General features: G+C 39.2%; 1 protein-coding gene across 8 annotated transcripts in view; it reads right to left on the bottom strand.

Annotated features, from left to right (window-relative positions):
- Positions 1-20,910, bottom strand: part of TRIM2 (tripartite motif containing 2) — a 110,735-nt gene that overhangs the window by 69,134 nt on the left and 20,691 nt on the right. For 2 of the 8 annotated variants that reach the window (XM_057376068.1, XM_057376137.1), the window contains exon 1: positions 814-961. The exons of 3 other annotated variants lie outside the window; for them this stretch is intronic. The gene's annotated coding sequence lies outside the window, so the exon portion shown is untranslated. Of the gene's footprint in view, positions 1-813; positions 962-18,422; positions 18,494-18,515; positions 18,665-20,910 lie in introns of those variants that run through there. 3 more of the 8 variants (XM_057376175.1, XM_057376120.1, XM_057376190.1) reach the window with 3 other exon arrangements.

Genomic DNA, 20,910 nt, shown 5'->3' on the forward strand with positions numbered 1-20,910 from the left:
GACTAGTTCTGAGATTCTGCCCGGTGGACAGCTCTGACAGGGACATAAAGACTTTCTTTGCTGGTGTAAATGGTAAAAGAGAAAGTCTAAAAGGCCCTTCAATAGCTGTAGTGCATGGCTAAGTTGGAGAATACTGCCCACACAGGCAATATTTTATTTCAGATTCTGAAAATTAGAAAGGGCATACTAAAGATGCAAGAAGTCACACTCATTCCATTCTGCAGTCTTTTGCTCTGTGGAGCCGTGAACAGTTGCCAATAGGAGTCAACAAAGAGGGCTAAAATCTCTGAACACAACTTTATTTTTCTGCTGCTAGGCATATATTTTCAAATATGACAGCACCTATCAGCATTTTGGGGAGCATTCATTTTACAGTTATCTCCCCTCCAGCCATTTCACACTTTTCCGAACCATGCTACTCATTGCAAAAATTGCTGCTATTTGAAAAGAGACTAGATGATCAAATACTGGAAATGCAGCTAAAACGAAAAACTACATGCAGGTTAAATGAAAGGGGGTTATATATACATACATACAYATATATGTATATATATACCCCAACAACTTAGTCAGTTTAAATGGGTTGTGTCCTTGTTAACTTCTTCCCTTTTGCCTCCCAGGAAGGTCTCATTTGAGATTGAAATCGTGCGCTCCTTGCAGTCATGACACTGCATACAAAGTAGCTGCTCTTTTACTTCAGGCAGAAGAAAATGCTTTAATAGCTGCCTGTGTGAATGACAGCACCTACCTGCCTTGCTAAAACATGCCCTTAGTCTTATGAGAAAAGCCACAAGAAGACAGAAGGCTACTTACTAGTGTTCCATAGAGTCCAGGCAGGAGTATCAGAGGCTGAAATTCACTGTGCCTCTGATGAGATTTAGCTCCCTGCAGCATTCAGACAGTTGGTCCCATTACAGCCATCGGGCGGCTGAGTTAAAGGGTGGCCGCGCACAAACATAAACAGCTTGTCAGCACAAGCCAAAGAGGCGGGCCTGCCCTGCCAGCCACAATGCGAGCCAATGATTAGCTCCTTCTTCGCATTCTGGCTGTTCAAGATATTGCGTTTCATTCTTAAGCAAGGGAACAAGAGGGACTGACTGGGAAGGGCTAGGGCTTGACGGTTTATTGCTAGGCATTAAAGTGCTTAAGGTGGTAGGAAAACCAAAAATCARTTGATCACTTCAGAAAAAGTACGTATTTGCTGTGTATTCATACAAACAATTTTAGGGAGCCTGCAGGCATCTCCAATGCACTCTTTCTTTTAGGTCAATCAAACATACAAATGAACAAAAGACCTCTAAATTAAATTTAGCTCATATTCACTGTATAGAAATTTCACTTGCAAAGTCTCTAATTCTGATTCTCTCCATCCTTTTTCTTATTCTCATCCTTCCTAACATGCATTATCTGCTTTATTTGCTGACACTGGCATTTCTCACTTCCCTATCACAAATGTCTTACCCTGACCTTCTTGACCTGACCCTCACCCTTCATTGATCCTTCTATGATTGCTTCTCTTGCCTCCATCTTAACTGCTTATTCTTTTGGTACTGATCTCCTGGAAAGAGCAGAGTCACAACAGAGGCATCTTAGGATAAGATTCTGTGAGACAACCAAGTTGATCTAGCAAGTTACTGCTGTCAGAAGTGGAGGTGTTAAGTCTCCCTTCTCTTCAGTACCACACTGTGCCCTCCTTTGTCTGTCCCCCCATCATTCAAGCAAAGGTATACAGCACAGAAGCAAATGCTTCTCTGCCAGTTTACTGATCTTAACACAGAGACAAAAGAAGTATTGCATGGAGTGAATACTCCCTGTAATATAAGCTCCTTCTGATCTTGCCTCAGCCATCTATGATCCCACCTGTCTGCCCAAGTTCCTCTCTCCTTTGTTGTTTGAACTGAATTGTTCCTAGTTAATTGAATACCCTGCTTACAGCTGCTGATCCCATTTCATCCCAGCTCTGTCCTACTTTCTTATGCCTCTAGTTTGGCTGTGAGGCCTGTCTGCCACCAAAATCTGTCTCATCAAGTGTTTTATAATAACTCCCTGCATAAATATCATGCTTTGTGCTCCAAGCCTCAGGCTCTTTGAGCTCTTTTTTGCTTAGGAAATAACTAAAATCCTCCTTAAAACCATGCCATCTTTTAGGCTTTCACTGTTTTTTCTCTGACCTTTCTGATTAATTCTGCTCTCAGCATCTACCCCTCCCTCTCTCGCATTGCCAAAGGCACCCTACTTCTTGTTATATCCTATATAGCTTTTACTATGTGCAGGCTCCTGTACCACTTTATGTCAGTGGTTTACAAGCATCCATTTGTATTTTTCAGCTTTCTGCTTTTCTCCAGTGCCATATTTCTCCCTGTGTTTTAGGCATATTGAATTAAATGCCCTGACAGCTCCTAATTTTAAGATTCTTTCCTGGGTTCAAAATTAAAGCAGTCCAATCACACTACATTCCGTGTAGTCTTGGCACAAGTAATTTCTCTCCCCTCTGCTTTGATAAAGGAGCTGAACTCCCTGCAGAAGCAGATGCTGGAGTTAGCACCTCRTTCAGATGGGCGGGCATATCGCAGCTCTCCGGCTTCTGCTGACAGGCTGCATGAGCTTTCTGGCACAAAGCACTGCATCACAATGTGCTGGGGTCACGTTTGCAASTTTTTCTTCACAGTGAGCCATACTAGGCACGTTTGCAATGGTATCTGAGATGCTGATGCAATTGCAAAACTCCATCAGCTGCTACCCAAGTACATAACATACATTGCCTCTACTTTTACCCAGATTTCTTACTTAGTCTGTGCTATCCACACCATTATTTTACCAGAACTCTCTTCTAGTATTTTTAACAYGTAAATCTCTGTCCAGATTCCCTGTGTGATCACAGTATTTGATTAATTATTTTGATATTGAGCCTAGATCTTATTCCCAATGCACCTGCATTGTTTTCTGCAAAAATGTAGCAGCTGAGGTTATCTTTTGTTCCATACCACAGCCACATTGCCTACACCTCCATGAAAGCCATGCTTTCATGTCCTGAACTTCGAGGCCTTTTCAGAGTTCCTCCTTTCTTACTGATCCACTCCCACAGCTCTCTTCATCACAAGGCCTGGCTTTTCAGCTTTCTCTCTTCCTGCAAAGTTCTTTTCTTACCTTGTCTTCTATGCAGTGAATGCCCTCCTTCATCAAATCAAGTTACCTCTTCTTTTCTACAATCTACATGTCACAAAATATAGAAATAATGTATCAGAATGAGAGTGGGAAACAATAAATAGGTGAAAAGTCACTCCTGAAAGAGGGATGTTTCATCTATATATATAAAACGTGCAACAAATCTTCTGCCATCAACTATATATTGCATGTTATGCACCTAATACTGTTAGATTTTTTAAGGAATAGGATAGGCAGGAAAATCCCTTGATGGATATGGATCAAGTGCCCAAACACTGTACATAAGATTGTGAAAAGACTGTTCTGAAAAGACTGTTTGTAGATGCACAAGAGAAAGCGAGCTAGCTATTGCATCTCTGATTCCCATGGAAATTTATTTAAGATGCTAATTCAGTGTAGCCACAAATAAAGAAACAAAAGAGAGAGCAAGAATGAGCTGATTTAGTGGACTGTGTTGAAAAGGCACACTTTAGACAAAGTCACCCTGGGTACAACTCCTGTGACTCCACTCACAGCATTATGCCAAGGATGAAGCTACTTCTTTGTCCTTAAGCCTTGTATGATGCAGGAAAATTGTTACYAGCACTGCCAGCAATACCAATCCAGGCACCAGCTAAGTGTGATGGCCAAGCTGATTTAATAACACACTTTTACAAAAAAGGTTATCATCCCCCTTTCTATCGCCATTCCCAGCTGCACAGGCCTGCTCTTCTCACATGTGTTCCAGGAACAGTGTGAAAGCTCACAGATAAAATTTGTCTTGCTGGATGTGTTTTTCAGACAGGTTAATGATCCGACTCATATCCCTACCATGTTAAGCACCCCAAGAGCCAGTGGAGGGAAACAGTAATCACATGTGGCTGAAGATGGAGAGGGAAAAACATTTTTTTATATGAAAAACATGGCTGTCATCCCCAGAAGCTACCATCTATTCTGGGTGAAATTTAAAACCATCACCCCAAACCTATGCCATTCTTAAGCACAAGATCCCAAAAGCTGCTGAGTCCCTTTCAGATCAGCATRTTCTATGATGTGATTCAGCAGAATTTTGCCCACTCCCTCAGTTGCAGCCTTCATGGGCAACATTTTGGCTCTGCCCCCTTCCCATTACCATCCATGCATCTGGCTTCTACTATTTATTGTTTGCTTTCTAAACTGTTTATTTTTTATCATTTTGCGGCCTCAGCCCACCCTCACTCTGCCTTTTCTTCTCAAAACAAGCTCAGCTGGATGCTACTTTGCCTGTTCTTTGTATCTCCCTTTGGGGCCAGCAAGGAACCTCAGGCCCCCTGAGGCTCAGCCTGMCCAGTTCATATCTACATTGCTGCTGGGAGGTGACGTGCCCCGCTTCTCCAGCAGAAGCCACAGATGCTGCAGAATAGAGTGGAGTGAGAAGATTTTTGTCATGTTTTACTGGCCTCCTTTCAGTTATAAAAGGGGTTACAAGTTAGTCCCAGCAAACACACAAGCTCAAGCARTGGAAGACTTCAAGTAGTGACAAAAGAAGTGAAACTGTGTAGCTGAATTGTCTCATTTTCCTGTTAAAAAGGAAAACAAATGGCAGAAATGGGAAGGGGAAGAGATCGTGTGCAGATGCACCACACTAATATATTAGACTGCAATCAGTGGGAACTTGGGCTCAGTCCCAGCTCAGACCATGTGCATTTTGAACTTTGAGCTCTTGGATGGCTTCCTAATTAGAGAGCAAGTGACACACTGTGGAACTATTTAACCCTTTGGTGGTGCCTCCTGAAGTCTAGCGAATGCCAGAAGACTTTCTGGGGATGTGGCTAACCCCTGGAGGCCACACAGACTATAGGACTTATCCCTGTGCTCCATATGGCTTAAGTGAAACAACTGATGTCAGTGCCTCTCTTTTCATGGCTCTCTACACAGGTCAGGCTTACAACCACTCCTTCCTGTGCTGCTGAACAATTGCTGGAATCTCCCTCTAGTGTGCCAGCTTTCCATCCAGAATCTGCCTGTCTTCAAGTGAGAATGGTTTCTTCAACATCATCAGTAATGCCACACCAAGGATCAGATCAAACAGAGATACCTGTCGCAACTTAATAGTGTAAATAACGCCACACTGAACATAGAGACCTGCTTCTCTGCTTCACACCAGTGGAAAAGCAGCTGAGTATTATCAAATTGTAACTGTAACTAAAAATACAATTATAGCATTAGGAGCTCTGTGGAAAGAAACACGGGTTATACAGCTGATGTACATCAAAAGCTGTAATGGCTATCACTGGTGTTCTAGTTAGATCTGCACTAGTGATTTAATTTTTATATCCCTTTGTAAAGTGGTAATATTATGTCTTACCTATTTCACAAAAGCTCTGCGTGGATATATTTACAGTTCTTTGAAGCTCTCACTGAAGACATTTCAGACATACAAACTGTTACTATTTTCACTGTTGACTTAAGAAAAAYATCCTTTGAAAGCAAATAAAAAGGATAACTACTTTGGCAGGATAAGTTTTTTTTTTTTTTTAATTTCCTACTACCTGTAATGTCACTCATTCCAAACATAACACAAAAACACTAATAAAAGGAGATGGCACCCCCAAAAATACATACACTGTGGGTAAAGATAAACTTTGGCACTGTAAAACACAGTAAACCTGCAAGTTTGAAGTCCATCTATGCAAGTTTTCTCCTGAGCTAGTCTCTTTGTGTCCCATGTCCCACCACCTGTGAGAGGTGGTTCACAGGCCTTGATAGCCACAGAGCTCACAGGAGGCCTTTCAAGTACAAATTATTCTTTGCACATGCCCTATTCAGTTGCACTCTTCCGAATTTGCAGTCTAATGGCCTCAGTTTCCCATTTCACCTTGAAGTCTGATAGTCAGCTGTTGAGCCTTAAGGTTTTTCTAAATGAAACTGTAACAGCAAGGTAGCCAGAAGTATCAAAGCTAGCTCTAAAATAGCTGCCTAGTGTGTGGACTCCTGAAGTAAGAGAGAACTCGAGTCAAGAAGTGAATTAGCCTGTCTCAGGCACTATGGTGCCACCACTGGCTGCTCTGTCCAAATTGACTATAAGCTACTATAAGCCTTGCTCTACTACACCACAGGCATCTCTCTATTAAATTCTGTGAATTAATCTAGATGAAACATTTAAACTCCACTGTTGTTATGGGGTGATTCATGTGCTTCTAGATGAATTTTGCAAACAGTGCTGAAACGCCCCTTATCTCTGATTAGGTTTAGAGCCCACAAAAATATTTCAGAAGGACAAATGTTTTGACTTTGAAGCAGACCTACATTTAGAGTGTCAGGTATGCAGATAAAAAGAGCCAAAAGATCCAAAAGAGCCACAGACGGAGCAGCACACACATCCACCTTAATTTCAAATTACTTGTCTCCAAGGAATGCTTTCCTATATAACAATATAAACATTTCCAGTAGTGTTTTTGGAACTGACAAATTCCTTATTAGGTAGGGCCTTTGCAATGTGGGCTTGCTCACAAGGAAAAAGAAATCTCCTCTTCAGTTTCTCACACTTCTCTGTGGGGCTGAGATGTTCTTGCTCACACAGAAGAACTYAAGGCAAATATCCAAAAGAACTGTTTTGTGAAGATCTTGCTGTTACACAACAAACAGACAGMATTCATTAGAAGACTGCCTTAAAGATAGCTGTGGTTCCTGCTCCCATAAGAAACCTATCCATCATGAACTCAGCAGTAAATATTCCACTTGCTTCCTTGGCACAGAACCAAATTTTGCATCAACAAGAGTAAAGGATGCTCAGAGACCAAGAGGGATTTGCCCATCATAAGAAAAATGCTCAGATTAGCAATGCAGTGACCTTGGTTCAAAGAAAGCACTTTAGTACATGCCTTTCTGTCAAGCATATGAGAACTCCTGCTGATTTCACTGTCACATCAATGAGGTCAGCCATGGATTTATCCAGGAACTAAAAGGAATTAACTCCCTTCACACATACACACCCCCTGAATAATGGTCAGAGTGGTCTGTGCCCAGTGGTGCAGATGTGACTTGTCCCTCTGCTCTCCCAGTGTGGATCAGGAGTTTAGCTCTCCTTGAATGAGACTACTGATGCATTTTATGCCTACTTGCTGAATAGGAGTGAGAGGGATTAAAAATAAAACAAACGYTATACCAAAGTTACTTCTACATCCCCTATTTACCCAGCAAACCTAGACAAAGTGGGCCAGTTACTGAGCATGTGCAAAGACCTAAATAATTTAAATGTTTGAAACTGCAGAGACACAACAAAGGTCAGAATCATTCATTTGGATAAAGAAACCCAAAGASATGGTGGTGCGTACTTCATAAACCTGCAAACAAACACAATAAGTCCAGGTTTTCAGGATCCTCATATAACAGGCTAAATTGTAAGAGGAATTTTAATAAATTCCAGGTGCTTGCAAGTCAAGTTCCTCGTGATCCCCCTATAAAAACAGGGACATACTAGTTCTCAAGCAAAGCTCTGTTATAAAGGTATTCTGAGCAGCAGGTGAGGGAAAGTAGACCTTAACATTAAAGATACCACAAACTTCATCCATGCAGGAGAACTCTATTAAAATATAAAAGTCCCCTTGATCCAAATAGCACATGTAATCAGAACCCAACCACCCCCATGTCTGGATTTAATTATGCTGTGCCATTTTACAGCAGTCTAAGAAAACTGAAACTGGGGGTCAGAATAATCCTAGAATTYTCCAGTCAATCAAACATACAAGAACCTGAGAAAGAATGGATAACAGATAACATCAGGAGACTGAGCATACAAAGGTTCTTATTAAAGGCAAGAACAACAACAAGAAATCTACAAATGGCTCACTTCAGAGCGATAGCATCTACCACTAAATTTCTGTATTGTCTACAAAATTCAAGCAAACCTACAAAAATGCATACTGAAAGGATGAAGTTCTGTTCAATATGCGCTCATTGATTTGAAAAGAAATGGAATTAAAGGAATGCTAAAATTCTCCAGAAATACATATTTTCTTAGGAGTTCTACACATCTTTAAAACAAATTCTCCCTAAAAAGGTATTTGGATGAGAGTATATTTATATAGCAACTGTAAATTGAAGGGAGAAATCTATATRAGAACATACTTGTAATTAATACAAAAGTATAAAGGACATGACATTTAGTTACTTATTCAATGTGAGTATAAAATCAGCCCAAATGTGATTTTTTTTTAATTTGAAAACAAAGATGTCTAGATATGTTTCTTGCAAATGTTGACTAGGGAGAAGAAACTGTAAATCTTTTGCAGTATTGCCTAGCCAGCAAAGAAGAAWTGAGACATTGTGTATTCTAGCTCAAGCAAATAAATAAAAATGCATATGGAAAAGCAATGCCAATGCTATCTATATTAGTCAGTGTTTCCTGAAGATACGCAACATGAAATAAAATTATAATCTTTATAACCTGCATCCAGCATAATTCTGGTATTTTTATAGTAAAATGAAATCAGTTCMATGTCAATTTGGGGAGTTTTTTTCCTATTTAACAGAGCCTTTTATGAATAAATTGCCACTTCTTCCAGCATTCATTCTTCTTATTGCTTTAAAAGTAATGACTATTCTGCCTCATTTCTTGAGCAAGGATCCCCTGATTCTGTTAAAACAGCCAGAGCTGCCTGACTGCAACACAGTGCTCTACCAGAGCCTTTGTGCTGACCCTGGCTGCAACATGGATTACATTATAGCTCACACACTGTGACTCTATTTGTATGCAAGGAACAAAATCTGTGTGAGGTAATACTGCGCAGTACCCGGGGTCTGGATGAACAGCAGGCCTTGAAAGTTTGTGTGTATTCACTTGTGCTTTCCTGTGTGCTTGTCAAGGTCAGAAAGGTGGCACTTTTAAAGGAGGCTTCTTGCATTGAAAGGATTGTTGTTTGCTCTTGGTTGCTTTCTGACTCAAGCACAAGTTGAGAGAGACCTCACAGATGGAGGTAATGATTATTGCAATGTAATCGCTAAAATTCAGTAATTGGTCAGGTTAATGCAGTTATTTTAAAGATGTATTTCTTGGTCATTTTATGGACAGGTGAAAGACAGCAAAAAGTACAAGTCAGCTGGAAAGGAAGCTTATCTTACAATCCATGCCACTGGCATCCACAGATATGATGATGCCTAAAACAAAACACATGCGAACCCCTTGATTCTGCAGAGGACTCAAGAGCATTAATGTCCACAATACAGAATAACAGGTTACATACATTCTGAAAAGGAACTATTCTACAGATTCAAAAACCCATTTAACTTGTGAATGAGGGAAAAAGTTAAATTTTCTGAGAAGCATTTTAAAAAAATGAAACAGAAGGTGGTCCAATCTTCTTGCCTTTCACTTCCTTCCTCATCCAAAGTTATTTCAGATTCCACAGCAAGTTCCAATATCTCTTGTTGAAGGGGAAGAACCCACAGAGATATTTAATACCATTCTCAACATAATAAATTTCCATTCAGCAGTTTATCCTAAGRAATCTTGCTACAGCTATACTTAGGAACCTTCTTGCTACTTAGAGGTACTGAATCTCATGATGTTTGCCTAAAGCAGAATTTTGTTGCCAATTGTGCATTTTTGCTGCATTTGAATACTATAATCTATAAGCATGGCAATTTCATATTTCTCCATATATTTCTCCATCAAGTGACCCTATTCAGYTGTTAATAGATTGGGAGCCTTTACTGGCTAGGGTGATTCAGCTGTTAATAGATTGGGAGCCTTTAGTGGCTAGGCTAGATGTTTGACTCATTAAAAAAAAAATCAGCCAAAATAATTGAGTTATTTCTGAGAACAATATAAAGACAAATCAGATTGTTTTGCATGACAAAAATCCAGGTGTCTTTATTTGAGAACTATGAAAATCCTCAGCTTTTCAGTAGGAGCCTGAATATTAAATGATAGGGAGAGGCTTTAATCCAGAAAATTACTTTTTTAACATCACATGAATACATACATTAACCTCACTGTGACTCAATGCATACTCACTTGGGAGAATAATTTTTTTATGTGATACAGGAGCTGGCTTTCTGTCCTTTCATAATGTTAGTGTAGCATCCATTAAATATAAGCCTTGCAACAGAGGAAGATATTAAACAAGACGCATCCAATACAGTTCAATGAAAGATGATAAATTCACAAGGCTGTGAAGGGAACTCTGGTATGAGGATAAGTATTCCCATGGGCAGCCCTCTCAGAAGACATACTGTCTTATAAGCACTCTCCAGTATGAATAGTGCTGGTGCTGTTCCCTCCTAATAACAATTACRTTAGCCAGTTCAAGATCTCACTTGTAGTCAGGAAAGGTGCTCTGCAGGTGAACAGTAGTGGAAGGCCTTGGTCCAGATAGAGGCAATGGAATCTATTCAGTGAATGATGCCAAGTGAACAGAACAAAGAGACTGCCCTGTCACTGTGTTTCTTCAAGTTGGCTCTTAGTGGGATCATACTTTGKCTATAGCAAATAAAATGCCAACAATTGTTAGCAGCAACAATAAAGCCATTCATTGTGCCTTTTGGAGAATGATGGATGGAGTTTCTTGTACCATCCTCACCCCAGCTGCACTCTTTGTCAATTCCTCCTTCATGGRAGTTGTGTGATTTGAGCATCTGTTCTGATTCAGTAGATAAACAAACTACTATGGACTATGCAATGTACACACACCCACTGACAAACAGTCCTGTGAAGAGATAGCGATCCACTGACCTAGAGAATTGCACTGCCAATGTGACAGGCAGCCCTATACCTACTTTCAATCCCCATACCTGATTAAAACAATCAGCTCAAGGGATCTCTTTATTAACACTTTTATTTAGATAGTTTACCAGAAGCACAGAACATGACAGTGATGTTGTACCACTTCGTTGCTCTGACAACACTCAAACTTTACTCGGTGACAAACAGAGGGGACGTATACTTACAGGAAAATGCTTTCCAGATGATAGGGTCAGATTAGTGTGGGGTCTCTGCTGCTCAAGGATCTAAGCTATTTTTTCCCATCTCCATAAATCAGGGATTCATAACATCAACTCTGATTTCCCCTGGGGTTAGCTGCCTGAGGATCAAGGAGCACCAAGAAGAGATTTCTTCTTTCTGCTCTCCATAGCACTTGCCATCAGGTGTATCTATCTACCCTCACATATTCAAGAATAAAGCAAAGAAAAACCTTTCAGAAAAYATTTTAAGGACAGAACCATTTCTAAAAAGCTTTACTGTAAGCCAATGGTGAGGTCTTTTTTTGCCCCAAAAGGGCATACCCATACTTCCCAAGTAACACAAGTGTTGTACATGGTGGTCGTCTCCTACCTAACTCTCTGATGCTGTGCAAGTCATGAATATTTGTGGAAAAGAAGGAATTAACTGCAATTATTACTTCAATGCATGAACAATCAAGGTCAGAACCAAAGCAAACCATCACGTGTCTCCTGATAATTACAGTGAAAATAATTATTTATTTTCTCATCAATAATTATTGATTTCTAGAAGACCTTTGATGCCATAGCATGGTATTCATTATAAGCATTACACAATGGCATCTGTGTTGTATAGATAAATATTAACTCTCAACGTGTTCTTAAAAACAAAAGAAAAGCTGAATGAATTCTCCATTTCTCATTTTAAAGCATACAATCTAAATTTTATAGAGAAAAAGACTATTTTGACCATTCCACCTACTAGGGACACTGATGGTTGGAAGACCATTTGGGGTAAAATTTTGCCATGGGAATATGCAGTAGGAGTTACGTTCACTTTTAGAATGGCTATATCTTGGACCAAGGCTAATAATTGTATTGTCCTGGGAACTCCAAATATACTAAAATAATTTGGGTACTGTTATCTAATTCTTTAATCAATTTTCAGTCTCATTGCTTTACTTTTACATGGCAATTACCYTGAATTTTACATAGAAATTACTACTGACTGATTTAAAATCTGAGAGCCACACATACTGTAACAAAGCTCTAGAAACCTATGGATTGAAGGTATGTCAGTAGGGCAACATTCAGAATGTCAAGGGAGTTGAAGTCAACCTCCTCTTTCAAAAACCTATAAAAACCTATAACAACCAGCAGGATCTACTTCTCTGCATGCTGCATGCTGCTAAGACAGAGTCTGCCAAAACCACTTATTTCAGTGAACYTGTTTCCAAAGAAGAATGGAAGCTGGCTCATTACAAGGTATTCAACAGAGGTAGCTCAATATCAGTCTGCAATCTCTCTAATTTCTTTAAAAGGGCCCTTGTGAGAGTGAATTCCCTCTGAATTGACAGAGTGGGGAGGAAACAGAATAGAAAAGGTATTTAACTTTTTTCAGTTGCTCCCCTAGATAGCTAAAGGAGACTCAAAAGTACTGAAGCCTTTACATTAAGAATACCCATGTTTCTAAAAGACAAGCTTTAGTGATTTGGTTATGTCTGATTTACTGTCTTTAAAATTAGGTYRTTACTTTTAGGAACGCTTTGAAATAAATGAATGATAGRACAGGATTTCAGAATGTTCTTAACAGTAATCTATCCCATTTCTGGGGATAAATTGTTTTGTCTTTGACCTTCTAGCTTATCCCTTTGGGAATCATATTATTGTCTCATAAGAAAAGAGACACCCATCTTAATATTCCTGACTTAATGAGTTCTGCAAAATCCTTTCAAAGTACTAGCTAACCAGATTGATAAACTGAGGTTTTATCCATCCAGATCAAGCTGGATTTATGACTAATTGCATGCTTGCAAATAGTCTTTCAGACTTTTATTAATCATTCTCTGCAGAAAAAAAAAAACCCCAAACCCAAAGTCATTTGAGTAGTACAAYAGCCCTTCATGTTTGTTAGCTTGTAATCATATAGATAATTTCAACTGCTTTATGGAAGGGACAACAGTGCTAGAATAAATTTAGATTTAGTTTTTAATATGTCACTAAAATGATACAAGTTGCAGTGTCAATGCAAAAAAGAAACATCATAAAGTATAATTTCAAAGTGAAATTTAAAAATCCTGAGAAATTAAAGGTACTGTTTCTTTTCAACTGCAATTTGGCCCTCTGAGATCCTTCCAATTTTTTATTCCTGCATATGCAACTAGGTTTATCACCTCAAAAAAAAGGCAATTAGAAATCATAGTGGTTTGTGCAATATACATTTCCAGAAAGAATAATTATGCCATTTGGCTCAGATATGCTGGTTACATTGCTCAGGTAAGTTATAGCTTGTACTCATATGCTACAGCCTTGCCTTGTTAAAGATGATCTGAAAAGTGTACAAACTGGACAAACTGTTCATATTTCAAACATGAAATACCTTCAGCATGGGATAGTTTATTATAATGGGGCTATGTGTACTAGAGATTTGTCCTGACTGATTTCAATTTAGTCCGAGTTTCAGTTTATGAGTATAAAAACTACTGTGTACCTTRTACCATATCATAAACGAAAGGTAGGAAAAATAGTGATGTTAACAGATGTGTGACTGCTCCTGAAATCTATTTGGAAGATGGATAAGGAGCAGAGTRATGGAAAAAAATAGTCTTACAAAAAATGCAGATGAAGACTTGTAATCTCCACCTTCCCCCTCAAATCACAGTACATGGTCCATGAGTCAATTAGTGTGTGACAGTGATGTCATGCTGCTGCTATTTCGTGTCAATAATCAACACTGATTTAGGTYCTGTAAATAACCAAAAGTAAACATACTTCATTAAACTTAATAATGAATATTAAAACCTTAGTATTTAACTTTATCATTAAACTTATTAAATTGGTATTTGGCAATAGTGCCTTAACGATTTTAAGGGAAATCTTTGTTGGTGGTCCAGAACTATTTTGTAATTATAGTCATGTTTTGGTTAGTTGAGTTAACTTCAATTAATATACTTCATTAACTTAATACCTAAACACTAACAGCCTAAGGGAGATACTTCAAGTGAATCAGTAAGACAGCTTTAAAATAAGGTCAGAGTAAGTATATGTCATTCCCTAATTTTAATTACATGCAATTTCAAGCCCATGTCTAAGCAAAGTCCGGTGTCCTAAAGACCAATACAGATAACACACTACTGACATTTGTGCTCTGAATTCAGATAGAGAACCAAACATGAAAGGTAGAAAGTGTGTGCTAAGGAGGTTTTGATTTATTTGTAATAAAGCTTGTAAGAAGTCTAGAGGGATTACCTTCTTTTTCTACACAATACCTAGCTCAGTGACAAAAAAAAGGTGGTTTTAGATGCTAAAGAAATAGCAAAGAGTAATAATAATATAAATGCAGAATAAAATGATAATGTCATTGGTGCAAGTCAGTATTTCATATGAAGTGTATTGACTGATGTTTAATGAACTGCACTGAATGAATCTGACACTGCACAATTCTTAGGAAACAACCAAGTCCTGTACAATTTGATTTTAAAGAAATTACCCCTGCTGCAGTTATTTTTTCTCAGATTTTTTTCTTCAAGCAAAGCCCATAGAAAACAGCAGCATCCCTATTTATTTTTTTAACATCAGATGATTAAATAGATTGGGTCTACACATGTTTTGCTGCTTGAAAATCAAAATCCAAAACTCAGCCTAGGTATGTGAGCTGTGTTAAGCTACATTAATTGATGCCTCAGTTACCTCTTCATTCCTCAAGTGGATGAGCATAATGTTGTTCTTCCAAACAGATTTTTACATCTTAGTAATTCTCAAATCACAGAAATGTTTGTGTGAGAGGAGATAAAAATTTAAAGACAGAGGAAAGGAGAAAGGAAGGGAAGGAGGAAGGATTGATTCCTGTAAAATGTTTATGGGAATTTGTCCTTACCCAGCTCATTTGCCTCAGAATTCTTCTYGTAGGGAATTAGGAGAAAGGAGCAGTGATCAAAGAATACTGACTGGAAAGAAAAAAACATCACTGATACTTAGCCTTTCCTATCATTATGGTAGAGAGAAGGTGATTATGGAATGCAATGTTCCCAGTTTTAAAGGGCAGAGCAAGTGGGAACCACTTCCTCTATGAGTAGAAGAACACTAAAACACAATTACAAAAAGCTGCTTGCTTGTAGTAAGAGTAAAAACTTAGAATGACACAGAACTCCTATCTTGAAAGGGAAGGCAAACAGAAAATAAATGCTGGAGAAACTATTTACCTTTTCAGCATCTTGGTAAGTAACAATGGATTTGGCACTATTAAATCTAAATATTTAATGCTTTGCAGGGTTTATGCTGGCAGCTCACTTTGCACAGAGAATATTGAAAATTCTCTTGAACTGTGGCCAGTTGCAAACCAGCTGGACAAAACTGGTCTGGTGCAGTCACTGGTGTACCACTACCTGCTTTCCAAGAGAGGTCAACCACAAGGTGAACAGCCCTTCCCTGATCAACCATGCACATTGTCTGGCTTTCCTACAGACCAAGGCAAAGATCAGGAAGTTTCACACCTCCCAGAAATATTTATGCAGCAGGGCTGAAGCCAATGAGGCAGCCTATCAGTGTCACYGATCTGTTACCAGGGGTAAAGGTAYCTGAGAAGCTGACACACCAGTGAGCACGGGAATGCTCACACCTCAGTGCCTTCAGAGAAAGTTGCAAAGCATCGATGCATGTAATAGCAAATGAGGTTTCAGCTCAGGGCTGCAGCACCAAGAACTGCAGGGGATTGTTTAGTATTCAGTGAGCATATGCCTAAAAAGTCAGTGCGCATGCTATCAGAATTTCAGCATCCTGTGCACATCAGTGAACTTTGCTTAGGCTTTAGCAGCATCTATTTACATTCTGGATGAGAGATTTGGGAGGAAAACTGGTATATGATGTAAAAAGCAAAATTAAAGGCCAAAACCTGCTTTTCTGGATATCTGTCAGGAAGATGCCTGAACAGATTTTTAATAAAACATCTCTGAAATTTTCCATCCATGTCCCAAATCTTCCCAGAAGAACTTCTCATGTTATTCAGGACGCACATGAATAATTTCTTTATATTTTAGAGACTTAGGCAGGGGCTTTCAATGTATAATCCAAACAAGCAGTGGATTAACTGTCTTCAGCTAAAAGCCTGCCAGATGACTGCCCTTCCCCATGCACATGGCATTTGATGTCTGCCATTTTAATATTTTGACATTTTTGTGAGAGACATTGTCCTGAAAGGTCACCACTTGTCTCAGCAGCTGGCTGGCTGCCACTCAGGCTTGGGAARCTTAGCTCCACAGCTGTCATCAAAAATGACCATTTTCACAGCTAACTTTCTGGGAGGCTATGAATCTATGTCTATGAGGGGAAAAAGGAGACAAGAGGAAGGAAAAAGAAGGTTCAGCTTTTTACTTCTACAGTGAAGACAGGCATTTGTACATATACATCTGTAAAAGGAGGCTGAAGTATTGCAAAAGCGGCTTATAAACACAACAGAGTCATCAAATACCTATGTTATAGCAGCATTATCAAGGGGGTTCTACCATGAATATGTTTAGACCTCTATTGCAGCAAACAACTTAATACACATATTCTCTCCCTGGTTAACGGCAGTCACCTGTTAACTGTGAAAATGACATTTTCACATGACTCATGAAAAGCTGACAGTACCACTTGTCTCTGAGGAATAACAAGACCTGTAAATAAAGCAAGAAACGTGACATAGCAACAGAAACAAACTGGCTACATTTGGACTACTGGCTACAAACTGGCCTGCATTTCTTGTGCAATTATCTGACATTTATACTTGATACTGATCACAAGCTATTTATTTTCAAGAAGCAGATTTCATTTACRGCACAGTAAGAATTCACTAGCCATAACCTAGATAGGACAACGGCAATACAGAAGCCTTGAATTAAAGAGAAGAATAAGAACCAACGTACTGCTTCTTCAATGCTATGAGACCAAAAGTGCACCGACAATTATCAATTTTCTTCCTTACAGTATCACCACAATACTGAGAAACCTTCAAATTCACTGCTTCCCAACYACCTGACTATCCTGTCATGATGCCACTGTAGCAGATAAAGATCATTTCATGTACAGACAGAGTGARATGGGTGAAAAACATGCATTGCTCACCATGCTATGTTCATTGTTCTTATCAGGTCAGATGCAGACTTACTGGTGCCCCTTTATGATGACTATTTATTTGCGCTTCTGATAATAAGGTACTGTCGAGTTTCTTAATGAGGAGTCCGGGTCTGCATTTATGGATTTTTAGAGAAAAATTCCAGGTGAAAAATACCATGGAAAATTGTTCTTCAATGTGCTCACAAACAATCTATTGCTGCTGAAGTATCTTTCTTGCTGTATATCTAATACTATCTAATCTATGCAGAAAAACATCTCTCCATAAGTGCCTCTTGCATTTGCTTAACTTCTCCCCCCACAGACAAAATGGCAAGCAGACATCCCCAAAATCAACAAACACAACTGCAAACTATTTGTTCCGGAAAGCTTTCATGCATCCCTTTCCCTCAGCAGTTCTTCCACTGAAAGCAAGAACAATACTGCAGAGAAGCTTTCCCTGTCAGGCTGTTTTCATCTTTCATCTCTCTGCTTTTTCAAGCAGAAGACTGAGGTAGAAACCTTAATTAGTAATCTGAAAGCACCACACAGGCAAGGAATACTTACATTTGCAACTGTATTTCTGATATTTGCGCACTGATCCAGCGACTGGTGATTACAAAGAAGGGAAAAAGCTTTTTAGGCTGCCTTTCAAGTCTTGCAGCAGTGAAATGAAGGCTGCTATCTGAAAGCTACTCATTTTCTATATGCTGTGCTCTACTTGCTTCCCATGTGCATACAACACAGCTGCCAGATTTAATAACCATGTCAGCCTGCTTTCCCCAGAAAGCAGCAGAGAGATGACAGGATGAAGATGAAGTATCCAGCGCGTTAATCTGTAGTTATGGCTGCACTAAGCCTTGAATGAATGTCACAGTTTTATTGCCCTTGAAAAAAAAAATAAAACAAATCAACACTGTTCTTGAAAAAAAAAAGTGCAAAAGGATTTCAGAAATGTTAATCCATAATAGCCTCAGTGATATTAAAGTACATTAAAGACATTTTGCCTTTTCTTTTTCCCCTCAGTTAAGAAATCAAAGGACTTGAGTTAATTTTTTTTCCTTTCAGAATACATTTTTCCTAGCAGTGTATGCTTGCACCCCAAAAGTACAAAACCATTAACTGACAAATTAGTTGAACTTTCCTCCTTTTTGGTTCCTTTTTGGTTCCCCTTTGGAAGGAAGTATTTCCATACCTGTTTCCCTTTGCTGACTTCTTTCAGGAAAAAAAAAAAAAGTTAATAAAAAAGGGGGAAAATTCTCTTTTACCATTTAAATTCTCCCACGCACAGTGGTTCCTAGAGCACTGGACTTTAGTATCTGCTGTGGTCAGTTCACTGCCAATGTGGAGCATCGCCGTACCTCCAGCTGTAAAACCAGTTCCACGCCAGGGAAGGGTGGCCAGACTTCACGTGACAAGAGAAGGTGCAACTCATGCAGTCAAAAACAACAAACTAAAAATAAACTCAGAAACGTTCAGCTGAATCTGCAACAGTGCAGGGATGCCGCAGAGGTCATATGACATCTGTGCGTGTCTTTTTCTCTCTCTCATTTATATTCCCTTCACTTCCCTTGGAGGCACCTGTCTCAGCAGGGAGTGGTTTCTGTGGAAACTACGGACAGTCAGTTTTCCCCTCGGAGAAACTGTTACTATGGTAACCTTACATAATGTATATGGCCTAGATTCTTTTTAAAAATAATCTAACCCTGAAATTCTCATTAAAAAATTAGAGCTAATTTGTCTAGGGGGCAGGAAATATAGTTATTTAAAAATTGCATTAGAAATGTAGGATAAAAAAATCCAAATGATGTTACAAATTAAATGAGAGTGTAGGGGGCATGTGACTGCATCAGTCAAAAAGACAAAATAATTTGTAAATGCCAGTAAACATGGTCTTTTATTTAGCACTTGTGGGAAGCCAGGAGGAAGGGAAGCATATACTTGACGTCACGGCTCAGTGCAGCAATCAATACTGCATCTTACAGAGTCGCATTTTTCTCTGTGTTCTTCCAGCAACCAGGACCTCATTTAATGATGTAAGCCCAAATACTGCTTGTATCTACCCTATTCAAAACTGGAATACCAGCTTCAAAGTTACTTACCCTACACTAAGAAAAGATGCTATGTCAAAACTCAAGGAAGTGCCTGAAAGGAGCTGTGTGAGTCAGTGAGGCATGGCRTGCAGCAGAGCAGAAGCAGAGAAAGTGCACTGCTGTTTGTATGACTTTCCTCTCAGCTCAGAGGAGATAGACCTACACACAGCCCTGGTGGGGAGGGCAGGACTGTCAGATTGTATCAGGGACAGGGGGAGGGGTAGGACAGGGGTAGAGCCCCAGCAATGGGCTGGGCATGGTGAGCCTTCTAAGTCAGCAGCTGAAGACCTGCCTGGTTGAGAATGACATGAAGTAGCAGTCATGTCACAGATGTTTTGCGACCCTGGTGAAACTGATAGGTAGATGTCTCCCTTCCCTCCCCTATCTGCAGCCACCCTTGAAGATAATCCTTATATTGGTAATTCAAATCAAAAATCAAATGGTTAAGAAGTCAAAGCTACTGTTTTACCTCTACACACAATTGGTGATTTCAGTTTGAACAATACTGTTGGGGAAACTTTGCTAAAATCCTACCCCTGAGATATCTGTGTTGTGACTGAATGGTCTGATATCTCTCCTGACCTGTCAGCTTAGGACTGTTATTAGCATGAACCACATTCATATACATGGGGGACTGATTTTTCTTCTCCTCCTATTCAAAAGATGAACAAGAGAGAGCACCTGGCCTACAGAACATTCCCACAAAACTTTCCACAAAAAGCTAGGTCCTCCTACATTCTGTTTCCAAAGGGCCTCTCCAGGTGGGACAAAGCAGACATGAAGCATTGCTTCAAAGCCCATAGCTTTTATTTTCCTTTCTTGTGTGGTGGAGACACTTTTACAAAAGAGATTCATGCTGCGTGAAGGTGAAGTGTTGTTTGGGATGGGGCTTCTCCAAGCAGGTGGTCAAGACTGGGGTTTGACAAAAAACTTGCTGGTGCCATGAGTCATTGGACATACTCTAACACAAAATCCCTCAAAGAGGTTTCACCATGGAGGGCAAAAATCCCTTTTAAATTAAAGAAGAAAACTGTTCCATAAAATGCACTGAATATCCAAACTGACCTATACAAGAGATTAACAATCACACAGAGAAGTACTTTATCAGAGGCTGTGCAAACAAACACACCTTTTTGTCTGTGAAACTCAAGTGTTGTGTGAAGATGTGAAAGCATTAAACATTCTCTTTCACACAGAAAAGCAAAGGAGATTTGATGAATGACGTTAACTTCAATTGGGTTTGAGGAAGTCCAGCATCAGCAGGTGACAATCTAAAACTTACATGACTGAAAATTTTATGATTTAACAAGTATTACATTCCTAGACAAATATTACACAGGAGTCAAGCCTCCCTGGCATCTGACTTTCAAACCCCAGGCTCTCATGTTCTAGCCACAGGACATACAACTACAAAGCATTATAATCAATCTTTTCCTTGTTAAAATTAAAAAAAAAAGGAAAATATTTTCAATAAAACATCTACTTCATTTTCTGAATTAAACTTACATACAAAATTAAAAAATAATTAGACAATGTCTTGAAACATATATTCAGTGGTCCTAGAAAAGACAATATATTCAAAAAGAAAAGCAATAAAATGAAAGATTCCTTAAGCAGATTAGAAAAAGCTAAGCTGTCACTTAAACTCATGTAGTTCTGACAT

The sequence above is a fragment of the Malurus melanocephalus genome, unplaced genomic scaffold (genome assembly GCF_030028575.1).
Source record: "Malurus melanocephalus ecotype Western Australia unplaced genomic scaffold, MMel_1.1 scaffold_9, whole genome shotgun sequence".
Classification (NCBI taxonomy): Eukaryota; Metazoa; Chordata; class Aves; order Passeriformes; family Maluridae; genus Malurus; species Malurus melanocephalus.